The 14,943-nt window shown below is 54.8% G+C and overlaps 1 non-coding gene across 1 annotated transcript; it reads right to left on the reverse strand.

The window, feature by feature from the left end:
* Positions 1–12,693: 12,693 nt before the first annotated feature.
* On the reverse strand, positions 12,694–12,815 carry LOC114228868 (small Cajal body-specific RNA 8). The gene has a single exon (XR_003614980.2). It is a non-coding gene; the product is annotated as a small Cajal body-specific RNA 8 (non-coding RNA).
* Positions 12,816–14,943: the final 2,128 nt, after the last annotated feature.

A 14,943-nucleotide genomic window follows, 5' to 3' on the forward strand; every position in this document is an offset into this window, starting at 1 on the left:
GGCCGAGCTCTCTGAGTGTCAGCTTCTCGGCACTGTCGGATGTGAACGGTGTACAAAGAACACGCATGCTGTGATAGTAGCTTTATCATTGTAACCATCACTGTCCTATGGGGGTGGCAAACACTCCGGGCTCGCTATCCCGGCTGGTGGGTGAAGACCCATCCCTGTGGAAGACTCTGCAGCTGCTAAAAATGGTGTAGTGCTCTGGCCAGCGTGGCTCAGTGGTCAGAGCGTCGGCCCGAGCACCAAAGGGTCACAGGTTTGATTCCGGTCAAGGCCACACACCTGGGCTGCAGGTTCCATCCCCAGTCCCAGTCGGGAGGCGTGCAGGAGGCAGCCAACCGATGTGTCTCTCTCACATCGATATTTCTCTCTCCTCTGTCTCTCTTCCCCTCCCTTCCTCTTTCCACTTTCTCTGAAAAGCAATGGGGAAAATAGCCTTGGGTGAGGATTAACAAAAAAAAACAAACAAAACCTGTATAGGCCAGTGCTCCTCGGCTTTTAGGTGTGGAACTCAGTTACACACGGGATCTTGGGTGGAAACCCAGTGTGTGTGCGACGGGGCTGAAACATCTTAGCAGCATTCAGAGTGTGACCTTTACACCCAGCGGGTGTCCGCAGCCTCCTGGCTGTCCAGCACCCCGACCTTCCTTCGGGGTGTCCTTCCCTCACTCTAAGTCCCCCTCGACCCTCCCCCCGAATCCGAGGTGGGCTCAATGCCAAAGACATCAGGGAAGGGTCCAGGGACCAGACGTGACCATGTTGGCCATGCAGGCTGGTGGCTTCCATGCAAACTGCAGAGGGAGCGGAGGTTCCTTTCTCGTGGCTGTGAGCTGGGATGGGGGCGGGGCAGGCCTAGGGCTCCCAGAGTTCGCCCTGGAGTCTTAAGAACGAAGCTAATCCTGTGACAGGCAGAGCTGAGAGATGGCAAAAAGCCTGAGTCCCAGTGACAACTCGGGAGCCCCTGGATCACACTGTGCCTGAAGCCCGCCGCCCCTGGAGGGTCTGCTGCAGGAGCCATTCCGCTCCAGCTGAGGGCTGTTCTTTCACTTGCAGCCAAAGGCGCGCTCACGGGTGGAACGTGTTATCCATGAAGCCAGTTAGCAGGAGCAGGGAGCTGCTCTGGCAGACAGAGCCCTCTGACATCGGGAGTGAGGGGTGACGGGCTGTCTCGCATCAGTTTCGCATCCAATTTATCTCCGCGTTTGGTTGTGGTTGCCCAGTACCGAGAAACTCCCGACTCACAGGTGAGTATGGTAGCAGTTCACTGCATTCGGTGCCCAGACTCTGGAGCCAGACAGCCTGGCGTAGGACCCCTGGCCTAATCCTTGGCAGCGGCGGGACCTGGCGCGTCTCCGGACCTCCTGAGTCTCCGTCCCCGGGCACCCGCCTCGCGGGAGGGTTGGGAGCAGCAGATGAGTCGCCGCCTGTGAAAGCATCCAGAGAGTCCTGCACCTGGCCTGGGGGGCTGGGGCATCCTGACACGCCCCGGCTCCTCGGAGCACCTGGGGGCTGCCTGGGTGTCAGTGCGGGGAATGAAGCCGCCCGCTGCGTTCGTTTCATTGACAAACTTCTCGAGATAACTTCCTGGCAGCAGCTCATCTGACCCGGAGCCATGCTGCAGGGCAAGGGGGTCCCTGGGGAAGTTTTGGGGGAGTGAGTGTGAGCTCAGTAGACGGGACGTGTTCGGTGCCTGGAGTTGTCTAGGGTGGCCAGGCGGCCTCCAGGCCATGAGCTTCCTGCGCCAGGAAGGGTGGCCAACGAGAGTGGCCCGCACGCAGTGGACAGCGTCACAGGAATGAGTGCCAGCTCAGACAGGAGTCTTCACTCTCTCACCCACTCTCACTCACTCACTCACTCACTCACTCACTCTCTCATCCGGTGTTGACCAGGCCCGGAACTAGCCTGAGTGCCCCGCTGGCTCTCAGAGGCGGCCACGTCACGGGTGATTTCTTGCTAAGGTAGGAGGGACTGTTGGGGCTGTTCCCATTGGTGAAGAGGATAGTGTCAGTGCTGATGCTAAGGAGCGGGTTTCTAGTGGCGGGGGGGGGGGGGGCTCTCGGGCACTTGGGCAGCTTACCTGGGCGAAGCGATGGCGGGAGGCCCGTTCATTGTGCCTCACATCTTACCTGGCCCAGGTGGACAGATGAGGAGAGGGACAGGCCCACCACCTCCCGGTGAGGGTTCAGGTCACAATGTGGCCGGAGCATGTGACACAGGGGGGACCTCCTTCACCTCGCTCCCGGGGTGTGGGGTCTCCCAGGCAGGCGGCCAGGCCTCCGCTTTGTCCCCATCCGCACCCACAGGAAGTCCTCCAGCTCCGCAGCACCGGGTGCACACACGGGGGCTGGAGCGCGGGCCGTGGTCCCGGGGCAGGGGGGCGCAGGTCAATCCCGTGGCCGCCTGTGCATCAGGCCAGGGGTGGAGAGAAGAAGGGGGAGGGAGTGTGGGCGGCCCTGCGTGCTCGCTCCCGGGAGCAGAGTGGGCCTCTCTCCGTGAATGGTTTCTGTGTGACTGACAGCCGCAGGGAGAAGGAGAGCGGGCCCCCGTTCTGGGCCCACCGCCCCCCACGCTGATCAGCCCTCCTGGCACCCTGTGAGGTCCCATTTTTCAGATGAGAAGCCGGAGGCTCAAGAGGCAAAACGTCTCGCCCGAGGGCAGGCCTGTCCGGCCTCAGAGTGCCTTCCCCGCCCACTCTGCGTCCCAACGCCCACAGTCCTCCTCACACCCCCACGGGACACCTGACGCCCATTTCACAGCTGCAGAAACCGAGGCCCGGCGAGGCAAAGTCACTTGCCCAGTCTCGCGGGAGCGGAGCCAGACCTGGCCCAGTTACACCGGACTCCGATTCTGGGGTTCCCCTTTCCTGGCGGCGACAGGGTGGAGGGCCTGAGCGCATTCCTGGCTCGGGGGACACGCCCCCGGTGGGAACCACGCCCCGCCTCCTCGGCAGCCCACGGGAAATCTCCCCGACAGGGCTGCTGGCACAGCAAATACCTCGATAAGTTTCTCCCTCTAAACGTAAATGGCAGGCGAGTGGGATGTTACAGGTTTTGGAAAAATAAAAAGCAACAGAAAAGTGATTTGCATTAGATACGTGTGTGGCACTTGACAAAAATCTCAAGAGACAAGGATCCCCAGCTCTCGGTGAAATTCCGGGGCTCCGCCTGAGAGGTGGTGAGGGCTCAGGGGGGAGTGATCGGGCCCTTCGCGTCCCACATCCCACCACATCCTGGAAAGACAACCGCTCCCCCCCTCTCCCTTCCCTCCCTCTTCATCTCTCCTTTTGTCTCTCGCCCTCCCCCCCCCCCTCCCCTCTCCTGGATCTCTCTCTCCAACCCACAGGAACCCTGCTGGTGCGCTGCACCGAGAGGCCATTTACGAAGCAGATGTTTACTGCAAGGTCTCACGCGAGCTTGGTGCCTCGCCAAACGTGATAGTAATTGGAGGCTGCGTTTAATTACTGATCAATGTGAAGTCGAGACCGGCCTGGAAGCTGCTTTGGGTCTAGACTCTCCTCCCAGCTTCAGAGAAGGCAGGGGCTCCCGGTGCTCCGTGGCTCAGCCCGTCCTGAGCCAGAGCCCGGCAGTGGCCAGGAAGGAGGCTGTGGGCTCACAAGTAGCGCCTGGGCCACCGGCCTCTAGGAAGTGGCTTTGGGGAAAGGAGCCCGGACTCTGCCGCGGCCGGCCCACTGTTGTTGATCCTGCTCTGTGCCCGGCACCGTGCTGGCTCCGGGTCACAGGGGCTCATTAGCTCCTCCCAGTGCCTGAGCAAAGAGCTTTATGCACATGATCATCCAGTCCAATACAAGCCGGGTGTGACAGCAGCTCCACGCTGGCCCCCCGGTCCCTGCCTCCTGCTGTTCACCTGCTGCACAGTCCTGTCCCACAGGGAGAGACGGCCTGGGTACCCACCCTGCAGAAGGGCACCTGTGGCTTCCCCGGCCGTCATTAAAGACACGGCAGCACCCGCCTCGCTGTCCTAAGCCACTTGCTGTGCGGGGAGCCAGCTGCTGTGTCATGAGGACACTCCAGCAGTCCCATGGGGAGGCCGACACCAGGAGGGACCGGGAGCCTCCTTGGGGAGTGGAACCCCCAGTCCATTCAAATGAGACTGCAGCCCTGGCCGCCATCATGGCTGCAACCTCATGAGAGATACTGAGCCAGAACCATGCAGCTAAGCCACTCCCAGATTCCTGACCCGCAGAGTCTATGAGATACCCAGTGGTAAGCCACTAAGCTTTGGCACAACAGAGAGCCATGGGAAAGAAGGAAACATAAGAAAGCTCGATAAATGGAAAATATAAACAGACGTGGCAAGAAAGAGTCCAGCTGTATAATCACATCCTATATAATAAAGAGGTAATATGCAAATTGACCATCACTCCAACACACAAGATGCCCCCCTCCCGTGGTCAAAGATGGCCGCCCCCATGTGGACATAAGATGGCCACCACAAGATGGCCGGCAGGGGAGGGCAGTTGTGGGCGATCAGGTCAGCAGGGGAGGGCAGTTGTGGGCGATCAGGTCAGCAGGGGAGGGCAGTTAGAGGTGACCGGGCCAGCAGAGGAGGGCAGTTGGGGGCAACCAGGCCTGCAGGGGAGGGCAGTTAGGGGGGACCAGGCCGGCAGGGGAGGGCAGTTAGGGGCAATTGGGCCAGCAGGGGAGGGTAGTTAGGGGAGACCAGGCTGGCAAGGGAGGGAAGTTGGGGGTGATCGGGCCAGCAGGGGAGGGAAGTTAGGGGCAATTGGGCTGGCAGGGGCGCAGTTAGGTGTCGATCAGGCTGGCAGGGAAGTAGTTAGGGGGTGATCAGGCTGGCAGGCAGAAGCGGTTAGGGGCAATCAGGCAGGCAGGCAGGCAAGCAGTTGGGAGCCAGCAGTCCTGGATTGTGAGAAGGATGTCCGGCAGTCAGACATCCCTCGAGGGGTCCCAGATTGGAGAGGGTGCAGGCTGGGCTGAGGGATATACCCCCCCCCCGTGCACGAATTTCGTGCACCGAGCCTCTATAATTATATAATTTCTCTATATATGGATATAGATTTTCTTATATAATGACAGTATATTTTATGTATAATATTATAATCACAATAAATGCGAATGAGTTAAATTCACCAATTAAAAGAAAAAATATTATTTTATTCTTTACTCACAGGCTGCCATGAGATAGGCATTATTATACCCACTTTACAGATGAAGGAGTTGAGGCTCAACGTGGGGGAAAAACTTACCCAAAGTCTCTCAACTTAAAAATGATAAGGTTGGGATTACAAAGCCAGGTCCCTCTAACTGCAAAGCCCAAAGCTCTAACACCATGCAGTGTTGTTAACTCCTTCGGACAGAGGAGGAAGCTGAGACTCAGAAAGGACGAGTGACTTGCCCAGGGTCACACAAGTCATTTCAAAACTGGAGCCAGAACTGGAGCAGATCTGTTGTCAGGTGTCTGCCCCATGACCTTCGCAGCTGTGCCATGAAAACACAAGGATCTCGTGGATCTTCTATCTTCAGAGCTGCTGAAGACAGCTGGAGACATGCGCTGTAGCCAGAGAGATCCTGGGGCATGCGGGAGTGCCTCCTCAGGAAAGAACACCAGCACAAAGCCACGTGCAAAGGTACAGGGTGGGGGTGGCTCGATGCATTGAGCTGAACTCCAGTAATTACATCAGGGCCAGCAGCGTAATTTGTATCTGGGTGATGAATGTCTGTGTTTTCGGGCCTGATTGCCCTATTTACATTTGGAATTTGCTGATCTATTATTAATGTTTCCTGGAGGCCAATGCGACAGGCATGAGCAGCTCGGGAGTCCCCTCCCCCCAGTCCAGGAAACATCAGCTCTTAGGTTCTTGCTACCCAAAGCCCCACCCTACTCTGCTTTGTGAGTCCCTAGCTTTCACGGGGTTCTTGGACCAACTGGCAGAGAGGCTGACCTGGGATGGGGTTCCCTAGCCTCTTTTAGACGCGTGAACACATGCTTAGAGGTACATATGCACAGGCACAGCATGTGCCTACATGCACACACTTGCACATATATATACATCCACATCCTTATACACCCGTAGGCCCCTTCACACAAACATACATGAAATGCATGCACAGACATACAAGTACACTCAGGTGTACATGCACACTCATTCATGTGCATTCAACAGCATACATACTGTTATGAACTGAATGTTTGTGTCCCCCACAAAAATAAAATCCATATGTTCAAGTTCTAGTCCCCAATGTGATGGTATTTGGAGATGGTGTCTTTGGGAAGTGATTAGGGTTAAGTGAGGTCATGAGGGTGGGGCCCTCAAGCTGGGATTAGTGCCCTTATTAGAAGAAACACCAGGGAGAGAGAGAGAGAGAGAGAGATCTTTCTGTACACCTGAACTGAGGAAAGAGTGTGTGAGCACACAGCAAAGAGGCAGCTGTCTACCAGCCAAGCAGAGAGCTCGCACCAGGAATTGGCTAGCTCCATGAACTGGACTTCCCAGTCTCTGAACTGAGAAAATAAATTTCTGTTGTTTTATTTGTTTGTTTTTAAACAATCTAAGTTTATTTATTTTTAATATGTTTTTATTGTTTGTCTTTTTTTTTTTATGGATGTCAGAGAGGAAGGGAGGGAGAGAGAGAGAGAGAGAGAGAGAGAGAGAGAGAGAGAGAGAGAGAGAAACATCCATGAGGAGAGAGAATCATGGATCAGCTGCCTCCTGCACGCCCCCTACTGGGGATGTGCCTGCAACCAAGGTACATGCCCTTGACCGGAATCGAACCCGGGACCCTTCAGTCCGCAGGCCGACGCTCTATCCACTGAGCCACACCGGTGAGGGCTGTTTGTCTTTTTAAAGAGAGAGGGAGAGGGTATAGAGAGATAGGAACATCAATGAGAGACATCGATCGGCTGCCTCCTGAATGGCTCCCACTGGGAATCGAGCCCACAGCCTAGTCATGTGCATCCACCCAGGCTGGAGGGCCTGTGTAGGGTCCAGAAATTAGCCAAAAGCAATGGTCCTACCATTCCTCCATTTTCCTGGAACTCCTGGCCTGTGGCAGCTATGAGTACTATGTTGGCAGGCCCTGTGACAAATGGGGAAACTGAGGGAGGGACGTGACCAGGGCCAGCCCAGAGTCAGAGGTGAGACTGGTGGGGAAGCCCAGGCCCCTGGTGGCTCAGTGCGAGGCTCGTGCAGCGGCGTCTTCTTTGGCCTCTCTACACAGAGCAGAAGCGGGTCTTGGTGGTGGAGCCCAGGCGGTCCAGCCCTGACTGTGTTGCTCAGTGGTTAGCGCATTGGCCCGCGCACCAAAGGGTCACAGGTTTGATTCCCAGTCAAGGGCACATACCTGGATAGCAGGTTCGATCCCTGGCAACCAATCAATGTGTGGGAGGCAACTAATTGCTCTCTCTCTCTCCCCCCTCCCTTCCACTCTCTCCAAAAACCAATGGAAAAATATCCTCAGATGAGGATTCACAACAAACAAAACACAAACCAACACGATGTGGCCCATTCCTGTGTCACCAGGATCTCAGGCAGCGGCACCCAAAAAATAATAAAATTGTACGTAAGCCTGAGCCGGTGTGCTCAGTGGGTAGAGCGTCGGCCGGCCGACTGAAGGGTCCCAGGTTCGATTCTGGTCAAGAGCACATGCCAGGTTGTGGGCTCGATCCCCAGTAGAGGGTGTGCAGGAGGCAGCCGGTCAATGGTTCTCTCTCACCATTGATGTATCTCTCTCTCTCTCTCCCTCTCCCTTCCTCTCTAAAATCAATAAAAATATATTTTTATAGTGTGTGTAAAACCCTACAGCAGCGATAACCACTAGCCTATATTGAGTGTTCACTGCACACTAAGCACCTGCTTTATCTCATTTCACTTCTTAACCAGGAGGCAGAGACGCACACATGCTGAAGGTCATTTGACTCAAAAGTAGCAGAGTTGGGTCTTGAACTCACTCCAGAGCCCCTGCCCTTATTGTAAGCTCGGGCACCCCCCACCCCCCCTCCCACCAAAGAAGCAAAGTAGAGAAAAATGGGTTTGCAAACTGCAACCGGACCAGCGGCCTGTGGGCAGAGACCACGATTCCTCCTGGAGGTGACCGGAGGGGACGTGAGGTCCGAGGCTGTGGCAGCGAGAATCACCTGCTGCTCCCTCCTGTAAGGGCCTCGCCCCCCTGCGATCCTGTGGAGGGCGGGCAGCGAGCACATTAAATAAGGTCATGAATTTGTCATGAAGCCTGGAAATGAGCGGGACTCATCATTTATGGATGGAATCATTAAGCCCCTGCGCTCGGCGCTTCACTGAGGCCGGCACCCAGACACCAGGCGTCGCCAGCAGCTGAGCCAGGGACCGGTGTCGGGTCTTCGCCATCACCCTCCACGCTCCCAGCATCTCCAACAAGCCCTGTGTGAACAGCAATTGCAATGGCCCTGCCCTGGCCACTCCCAGTGAGACCTCTCTCAGAGGGCTGCCCTGAGGGGTGCCAGCCCCCTCGGTGGAGGGTGGGCCTGCCTTCTCTTTGGGGTGCAAAGAGGCCCCTCATAAAGTGGGAAGTGTGAGGAATTTGGATTAACTTGGGTCTGGATCTCGGCTTTCAGGCTGCAGCTGTGTGCTTCTGGGCTGGTTACTTCGCCTCTCTGAGCCTCGGTTTTCTGCTCTTAAACATGGGCAGAATGATATGTTTTACGGGTTATCTGGTGGATCAAATCAAACAACTACAAAGTACAGAGTCAGGGTCTGGCTTACAGTAAGTGCCCCACAAACCCAGCATTTCATTCCTTACTCCCATCAGAGGCTCAGAGAGGCCAAGGGACTTGACCAAGGATGCACAGCAAGTGAGCAAAAAGTGGGCATCCACTTCCTCCCCTGGAGTTCCCTGTCATCTGTCGCTTGTGGGTGGGCTCAGCCCATCCCCCACAAAACCTTGAGGCCCCTGCCCACTCGTTGGCTCCAGCTGCCTCCAGTCGGTGGAGAGGAGGGATGAGAAAGTGGCCGTGGCCACTCGCGTTTCCGGAGCCCTGGCCGTGGCCAGGCACTGTCCTGGGTGCTCTGTCTGCAGTTTTGATTTCATTTCGTCTCCAGACAACCCTCGTCGGTAGGAACCGTTATCATTCTTCCCGCTTTAGAGGTGAGGAAACTGAGACTCATACTCGGACCCTTGACCTGGGTCAGGCAACCGGGAAGTGGAATTTGTGTGTGATTTTCTGGGTCCCTGCAATACTAGGCTTGGGGGAGGGTGGCAAGTTAAAGACTCTTTGGGTTCTGAAAGAGTTGTCACTCAGCCAGCACCTTCCAGAATGTCAGCTTTCATCTTCCATGTTGTTGAATGGGTTCAAACCCTTGTTTTCCAGATGGGAAGACTGAGGCCCAGCCATTCCAGGTAGAAGCGCGGGGCTTCCCCACCAGTTCCCCAAGGCCTGTCCATTGGTGGTGGACACTGGCTAGCACATCTAGAGAGGCCCCTGGCACCTGCCTTGGGAGGAGTCTGGATCTTCCTCCACTCCCTACCCCACCCACCCTGTCACCATGGCAACCATGCAGGTGAGCCTCATCACGGCTAATCCTCTAATTACCAGCCACCTCTTCAATCGGCTGTAATTACTTTGGGGACACAGTTAACCTCTCATTAGGAACGCACGGCCGCTTTCTCCAAAAGCGCAGCGGTGACATGCCTAGTAATTTACCGCCCCGGCTCTCGGGGCCGCTTTGTGTCTAACTCGGGCGCCATCCCATCCCTGTCATTACTCCAGCCCGGTTGTCATGACGATTAATCATTCAATCCCTCATCAGCAACTTTTGCCAAATGTCACCCCACTCGTGATCAAAATCCATCCTGCAGCCTGACGCTGGGGGACTAATGACTTGGAAACAGGCTTCTCCGTTCCCAAGAGCGTTTCCCACGACTCCTCACTCCTCCGGGAAAAGGGAAGGAGGGACTTGAGGTGGTGCGGGGGGTTGTGGGGGGGGGGTGATGGGGACAGAAAAACAGCATGTGTGGGTGCTTCCTCCGTGCGAGGCACCTGAGGGCATGGACGCCTTTACCCCCATGACAGCCCGCTTCCTGGGAGGGGAGACTGAGGCTGAGGGGAGCGCGTGGTTCGCCAGCAAGGAAGCGTAGCGAGATTCTGACTCACACCTGCCCGGCTGCAAAGCTGAGCTTTTTGAGAAAAACACCACCAAACCTCAAGGACAAGGAGCGTCGCCAACTAGCAGGATCCTCGCGTGTCGGTGAGGGCAGCGTGCAGAACGAGCGGGTCCGTTAAGTTCGGGGCAAAAGGCCGTAGGGACAGGCCGGGGCGCTTCCTGACGAGGAGCCCAGTGCAGCGCGAGCAGCTGCCTGTCATGCGCACCTGTGTCCCGACCACCTCCCCCTCGGCACTGCCGGCCGCGGCCTCCCGCCCACAGCAACCTCGGACCGCAGGCCGAGAGCAGGCTGACCCACGGGCAGTACGTCCAGGAAGCCATCGGGACTGAGAGGAGCTTTAGGACGGGGTTCGGGGCCCGGGAGCCCCTGAGACTTCGCTACATCGTGATGGGATGTGTGTGCATCTTTCTAGGGAGACGCCACGGAAAAGGCTGAGCACCTCTCCCTGCCCCGTCCCTGTGTGCAGGGGGAACGCTGAGGCCCGTGAGGAGCTGTGCCTCGCCCGGAGTTCGGGATGGGTGCCACCCGTCCGAGCAGGGGTGAGTCTTCCTCGGGCGTCCAGGGCAGCCAAGGGCTGTCTGAGGGGAGGGATTCTACCCCCTTGCCAATGGCCTCCACCCCCTGGCCCCCGCCTCCCAAGAAAGCCCAGCCCCCCACCTGCTAACGGAAGCTTCCCCGGGCCCCTCCCAGGACGTGCCTGCCGGCTGGGCCGCAGCATGCGGGAGACATCATTACGGCACGCTGTAAATGGCATTAACAGACTGTCACGGCAGCCACATGGCATTAGCAAGCGGCTCTGTCTTCATCATGCCGTCCCCGCAGCCCCCGGCTCAGCCCTTCCCAAGGGGTCTTCTTCCTGGGCCGGCTGCGGGGTCTCCCAGCCGGGAGGGGGTGGGCAGGGATTCAGCTCAGGCCTGGAAGCCCCCCAGGCTTTCCGAGTCTCCGCCGTGAGCTGGGTGGAAGTGAGCACATCTGATTTGTAAACGTGGGTCAGCCTCAAAGAATTCGCCTTCAGCGGGCAGCTACTCATGTGCCAGACACTCTCACTTAACCCTCATAACCACAGCCTTCACTGGGCTCTGGCTGAGCTGACGGAGGCTCAGAGAGGAAGGTGGCTTGCCCAAGTCCCTTCAGCCAACCAGAGGCAGTTGTAGGACTCAAACCAAGTCCTGCAGTTTTCTGTCTATCGTGTTGCCTTCTTGGAAAAGTCTTTGATCCATTTCTGCCCAAAGATGCTGTAGCCTTGAAGGTAATTCCCCAAAGCTACCAGCCCGCCAGAAGTTACCAGGCCCTGAGCTCTGCGTAGCGGGACTTCCAACATAGTAACGATCAATATTATAACAACTATTGTGTGCTTCCATGCCATTTCTCCTATGATCTTAGTAGCAAAGCCACGAGGGAAAGAGGAACAATTGATCTTATCTGAGACAGCTGAGAACTAAGGCCCAGAGGGGATGCAACTTGCCCAAGGCTGCCCAGCACGTCTGCGATGGAGCCAGAATGAACTCCCAGTCTCACTCCCAGTCCTGGTTCTTTTGCAGGAGCCACGGAGAAAGTGTGCGTAGGCCGGCCGCAAGGGGACTGAGCGGGCATTCCCTCTCCGGGTGCCTCCTGCCCTCCCACCTGCCCTCCCACTGCCCCGTGGACACGGCTGATTTATGCTTTATCCGGGAGGCCTCCAGGCTGCCGGCAGCAGGATGGGCTGCCTCCCGACTGGTAAGCAAATCCCCTGCTGAGCAGGTCATATTTTATCCGGCGCCACCTGCCAGCTCATTTGCTTACAGATACAGGTGCTTCGTCAGGGAGGGATTAGCAATTACTTAGCCCAGAGACCCTGGCAGACAGACCAAGCCGGGTCGTAGCTGGGTGGGAAGCCAGGAGCCTGTCTGTGAGGTCTCTATCTCCTCCCAGGCCTGCGCCCTGGAACCCACGGGTAGGGATTAAGGATAGAAGGAGGGACCTCTCTGCTTTGCGGGTAGCTGACTTTCCACTCCCAACCCCATTGTCTTCCACCAGTTCTCCAAGGCTTGGTCCCAATCCCCCTGTCCCCTGCAGCCTTCCAAGATTTCCCGCTTGCCCTCCCAAAAACAATGATAGAGAACATGAACAGCCCAGAGTGTTGCCTGGTGCCTAATGATTTCCACACATCGCCTCATTTCATCCAAATCAACTAGTAGTTGGCATTTTAAAACCCCCATTTTACAGATGAAGAAACTGAAGCCCAGAAAGCAACTTGCTCAGGGTTAGAAACCCTTCCTAACCAGGGCGTAGTGCGTCCCCAGGCTGTTCCTTTGCTTGCCTGAAGTCTTATTTACTCATTTATCTATTTACTTAATTTTTTACTTATTTTCATTTATGTTTTTTTCTGTCCGTTACGATTTCACTTTATTTATCCTGGTCATCAAACGGCAGTTTAGCCCTAGCTGGTTTGGCTCAGTGGATAGAGTGTCAGCCTGAGGACTGAAGGGTCCCTGGTTTGATTCCGGCCAAAGGCACATGCCCGGGTTGCAGGCTCAATCCCCTCCAGTAGGGGGCGTGCAGGAGGCAGCCAATTGATGATTCTCTGTCATCACTGATGTTTCTATCTCTCTGTCGCTCTCCCTTCCTCTCTGAAAGCAATAAAAATAACAGTTTATTCTAGGGAGGAATGGTGGCAATTAGAGCAGTACTTAGCTCAATTTGTGTATCAGCCTCCCAATTTAAAATAATTTAAAATCTCAGAACAATCTTAGACTTACAGAAAAAATATATATGTGGTACATTTATCACAGCTAATGAACCAATATTGATACATTATTGTTAACTAAAGTCTTTTTTAAATTTTTAAATTATTATTATTTTATTATTATTATTATTTCCATGACCAAGAAGCTGCTGCAGACTCACGCCCAAAGTCTTTTTTAAAAATATATTTTTATTGATTTCAGACAGGGAGTGAGAGATAGAAACATCAATGATGAGAGAGAATCATTGATCGGTTGCCTCCTGCATGCCCCCTACTGGGGATCCAGCCCACAACCCAGGCATGTGCCCTTGACTGGAATCGAACCTGGGATCCTTCAGTCCACAGGCCAATGCTCTATCCACTGGGCCAAGCCGGCCAGGGCTAAAGCCTATTCTTTATTAAGATTTCTCTTTTTGCCTAATGTCTCTTTCCTGTTCTAGGATCCCAAATTACATTTAGTCACCACTTCTTCTTGGGCTCCTCTTGTCTGGGACAGCGCCTCAGACTGCTCTTGTTGTCCATGGCCTTGACCATTGTGCGGAGTGCTAGTGAGGTGTCGTGTAGAAGAACATCCTTTACTGAGACTTGTCTGGTATTTTCCTCATTAAACTGAGGTTGTGTGTTTGGGGAAGAAGACCACAGAGGTCAAGTGCCGTTTCCATCATGTCACCCAGGCATGCAAACTGTGTGGCATATCCGTGTTGATCTTCCCTTGACCTCGGGGCTGGGTTGCATTTGCCAGGCTTCTCCCTGTAAAGTCGCTTTCTCCCTCGCTCCGTCCTGTCCTCTTTACAAGGAAGTCATATGCACAGCCCACTCTTAAGGAGGGGGAGTGATGTGCACCCCCTTGGGGGCAGAGTAGCTACAGAAATTACTAAGGGTTCTTCTGCACAAGAGGTTTGTATGTTCCCTCCTTTTCACTTACGCCGTCCTTTATCCATGTCAGCATGGACTCGTGGATACGTATTCTATACTTTGGCTTATAATCCAGTGCTACTCTGTGCTTTTTAAACGACACACGTGGTTCTTTCTTCCTTGGTTTATCAGCATTCCCCAAAATCTCTTCTGAGACGACCTCATTCCATGGGGTTTTAACAGGCAATCTTCTTAAAATTGGTTTAGAGGCATGTCACTTGGTAAGTGGTTGAAAAGGATCGAAAAGAGATCTTGACTGCTGGACCTTTCAGATCTCCTAATGTGGTAAAGATGTGAAGGGAGGGGGTCACATAGGCACCATGCCCCGCATTTCTTTCCCAGCACCCTGGGGCGGGGCGGGAAGACACATGAGGAAATGATGCCCTTGACTGGAATTGAACCTCTCTGAAAGCAAGGTTTTCAGGGGCGGGGCGGGAAGACACATGAGGAAATGATGTGTGTGTCTCATCTTCCCTGGAGACCAGAAGCTCTTAGAGCAAAGGTTCTGCTCTATTCTCCACTTTGTCTCTAGAAATTGGCACTGAGACGGTGCTAAGGAAAAGTAGTTGGATAGGTGGGAGAATGGATGATGAAAGGATAGATAGATGGACGGAGGGGTGGGTAAGATGGCACATAGATAGATAAATGCCAGAAGCCAATTCCAGCGTGTCAGCAGGGCTGAATCATCTGGGACAGCTAAAAAGCATCTCCCCCAAACCTGAATAGGATAATCGTTTGCTGCCAGACAGCTCAGAGCATCTTAAATCTGCATGTTATTGCCTCCTGTTGGCCAAACACCTGAACAGCTGTAGGCTATTCCCCAACCTGACAATGTTTCTGTAAACACTACCCTTTGAAGTGTATTGTCTCCACCTTGCCTTAGGACAATTTGTGTTAATAAATAGCACAGGGTCCTTAGTCAAGGGGTAGTCTTTAGTTCCTTTAGCTGAAGCTCCTCTGACCCTCAGTGCCTTTCAAAATTATCTTTCGTCTTTGGACTCCTTCTTAATCTACTGCACGCAGCTCCTTTCTCCAGATTGCTGAACCCTTTGTAATGCTGGGACAAGAATCCCAGCAGATAAAGGCACAAGGACTTGTTGGTGGATGGGTGGATGGATGGATTGGTAGGTGGAAGGAAGGAAGGAAGGAAAGGAAGGAAGGAAGGAAGGAAGGAAGGAAGGAAGG

The sequence above is a fragment of the Eptesicus fuscus genome, chromosome 23, assembly GCF_027574615.1.
Source record: "Eptesicus fuscus isolate TK198812 chromosome 23, DD_ASM_mEF_20220401, whole genome shotgun sequence".
NCBI classification, from domain to species: Eukaryota; Metazoa; Chordata; class Mammalia; order Chiroptera; family Vespertilionidae; genus Eptesicus; species Eptesicus fuscus.